The sequence below is a fragment of the Salvelinus sp. IW2-2015 genome, linkage group LG4q.1:29 (genome assembly GCF_002910315.2).
Source record: "Salvelinus sp. IW2-2015 linkage group LG4q.1:29, ASM291031v2, whole genome shotgun sequence".
NCBI lineage: Eukaryota > Metazoa > Chordata > Actinopteri > Salmoniformes > Salmonidae > Salvelinus > Salvelinus sp. IW2-2015.
In genome coordinates, this window is record NC_036842.1 from 28,569,456 (window position 1) to 28,573,194 (window position 3,739).

Genomic DNA, 3,739 nt, shown 5'->3' on the forward strand with positions numbered 1-3,739 from the left:
AATTTTCTGGAGTTTTACAAGCTGTTTAAAGGCAGAGTCAACTTAGTGTATGTAAACTTCTGACCCACTGGAATTGTGATACAGTGAATTATAAGTGAAATAATCTGTCTGTAAACAATTGTTGGAAAAAGTACTTGTGTCATGCACAAAGTATATGTCCTAACCGACTTGCCAAATCTATAGTTTGTTAACAAGAAATTTATGGAGTGGTTGGAAAACGAGTTTTAATGACTCCAACCTAAGCGTATATAATCTTCCGACTTCAGCTGTAGAGAAAGTGTCAGCAATGTGCAAGTCAGTCTCTCCTGGCTCAAAGTTGAAGAGAGATTGACTTCATCACTATTGGTCTTTGTGCGAGGAATTGATGTGTTGAAGGTACAAAACTGTCTGTTCAAGCAGTTGGCACACAGTTCGGACACTCATCGGTACAACACAAGACACAGTTCCCAGGTCCAGAAGAGAGGCTAGAAATCGCACAGTATTAAATAGAGCCATGACTTCATGGAACTCTCTGCCACCCCAGGTAACTCAAGCTAGCATTAAACCAGTTTAAAAAACAGATAAAAATCACCTTAATGCTCAAAGGGGACTGTGAAGAGACATAGCCATTTTATATACACTGCTCAAAAAAATAAAGGGAACACTTAAACAACACAATGTAACTCCAAGTCAACCACACTTCTGTGAAATCAAACTGTCCACTTAGGAAGCAACACTGATTGACAATAAAATTTCACATGCTGTTGTGCAAAAGGAATAGACAAAAGGTGGAAATTATAGGCAATTAGCAAGACACCCCCAAAAAAGGAGTGATTCTGCAGGTGGTGACCACAGACCACTTCTCAGTTCCTATGCTTCTGGCTGATGTTTTGGTCACTTTTGATGCTGGCGGTGCTCTCACACTCTAGTGGTAGCATGAGACGGAGTCTACAACCCACACAAGTGGCTCAGGTAGTGCAGTTCATCCAGGATGGCAATCAATGCGAGCTGTGGCAAAAAGGTTTGCTGTGTCTGTCAGCGTAGTGTCAGAGCATGGAGGCGCTACCGCAGGAGACAGGCCAGTACATCAGGAGACGTGGAGGAGGCCGTAGAGGGCAACACAACCAGCAGCAGGATCGCTACCGCTCCGCCTTTTGTGCAAGGAGGTGCACTGCCAGAGCCTGCAAAATGACCTCCTCCAGCAGGCCACAATGTGCATGTGTCACGCATAATGGTCTCACAAGGGGTCTGAGGATCTCATCTCGGTAACCTATAGGCAGTCAGGCTACCTCTGGCGAGCACATGGAGGGCTGTGCGGCCCCAAAAGAAATGCCACCCACCATGACTGACCCATCGCCAAACGGTTATGCTGGAGGATGTTGCAGGCAGCAGAACGCTCCACGGCGTCTCCAGACTCTGTCACGGTCTGTCACATGTGCTCATGTGCTCAGTGTGAACCTGCTTTCATCTGTGAAGAGCACAGGGCGCCACGTGGCGAATTTGCCAATCTTGGTGTTCTCGTGCAAATGCCAACGAGTCCTTGCACGGTGGTTGGCTGGTAGCACACCCCCACCTGTGATGTCGGGCCCTCATGACCACCTCATGAACTGAGTTGTTTCTGACCGTCTTGAAGCAGACCATGCATTTTGTGGCCTGCTGGATGTGTTCACATTTGCCAGGGCCGCTGGCCATAGTGCACCTTCCTTCAGGCGGAGTGCCGAGGGGAGAGGGGGGAAAGGGGGCGCCGGGGAAGGGCATATATGCGGGTCCTGGTCTTCTGGGAGTTGTTTGCCTCTACGCCCTCCACGTCCTCCTGCAGTTTGATGACTGGCTGTCTCCTGGTAGCGCCTCCCATGCTCTGTGGACATAACGCTGACAGAGCACAGCAATCTTTTTGCCGCACAGCTCGGCATGTGTCATGTGGCCTTCCTTGGATTGAACTGCACCTTACGCTGAGCCACTTGTCGATGTAAATGGGTCTTTAGCTCCCGTCTCATGCTACCTACTAGAGTGAGAGCACTTTCAGCATTCAAAAAGTGACCAAACATCATCAGCCAGTAGAAAGCATAGGAACTGAGAAGTGGGTCATGTGGTCACCATCCTGCAAGATCACTCCTTTTTTGGGGGTTTGTCTTGTTGTATCTAATTGCCTTATAATTTCCACCTTTTGTCTATCCATTGCACAACAGCATGTGAAATTATTGTCAATCAGTGTTGCTTCCTAAGTGGACAGTTTGATTTCACAGAAGTGTGATTGACTTGGAGTTACATTGTGTTGTTTAAGTGTTCCCTTTATTTTTTTGAGCAGTGTATATTGTATTGTAATTTCCACTGTACTGTATTAGACCTATGTACAGTATTAGACCTATATACAGTATTGTGTGTATGTACTGATATGTACACTGTGTGATTTTTAAAATGTATCTATTTCAGTCCTTGACTAATAATGTTCTGTACTATGTATTTGTTCATGTTTCATGTTGACCCAGGAAGAGTAGCTGATGCTTTTGCGGTGGCTAGTGGGGATCCTGATAAATACCAAGTGTCATTAAAGAGTCTAGCTCTTAAGGATCTCTTATTCCTCATTCTCTCACCACACACTTAACTGTGTGACATCGTTCCTGGTGTCATGGATCTGCTTGTGGCTGTCATGCAGTGACAGATGAAGAAGACATAATGACACTGCCTCCTAGTCCTGAGGAGGGGAGAAGGAGAGGAGAGGAGATTCAACAGAACAGAACAGTGTTTTCATTGGTCCATAGTCTCTCCATGTTGTAGCTGCTCGCTCGGCCGTTCCTGAACTCACCCCATCAGCTGCAGTCATATTTTCCACTCCTGCAGTATGGGGGAGGACAACTTGTAGAAAACACCTGGTCTACTGCAGTATGGTGGAGAACAACCTGTAGAAAACACCTGGTCTACTGCAGTATGGTGGAGAACAACCTGTAGAAAACACCTGCTCTCCTGCAGTATGGTGGAGAACAACCTGTAGAAAACACCTGCTCTCCTGCAGTTTGGGGGAGGACAACCTGTAGAAAACACCTGCTCTCCTGCAGTTTTGGGGGAGGACAACCTGTAGAAAACACCTGCTCTCCTGCAGTATGGGGGAGAACAACCTGTAGAAAACACCTGCTCTCCTGCAGTATGGTGGAGGACAACCTGTAGAAAACACTTGCTCTCCTGCAGTTTGGGGGAGGACAACCTGTAGAAAACACTTGCTCTCCTGCAGTATGGTGGAGGACAACCTGTAGAAAACACCTGCTCTCCTGCAGTATGGTGGAGGACAACCTGTAGAAAACACCTGCTCTCCTGCAGTATGGTGGAGGACAACCTGTAGAAAACACCTGCTCTCCATGCAGCTATGGTGGAACGCGTAGAAACACTGCCCCTGCGTGATGGAAAGAAAACACCTGCTCTCCCAGATATGGTGAGGACAACCGTAGAAAACACTCTTCTCCTGCATATGGTGGAGGACAACCTGTAGAAACACCTGCTCTCCTGCAGTTTGGGGGAGGACAACCTGTAGAAAAACACTCTCTCCTGCAGTATGGGGAGGACAACCGTAGAAAACACTCTCTCCTGCAGTTTGGGTGGAGGACAATGTAGAAAACACTGCTCTCCTGCAGTATGGTGGAGGACAACCTGTAGAAAACACCTCCTCCTGCAGTATGGTGAGACAACCTGTAGAAAAACACCTGCTCTCCGCCAGATGGTGGAGGACAACCTGTAGAAAACACCTGCTCCTGCATATGTATCTCCG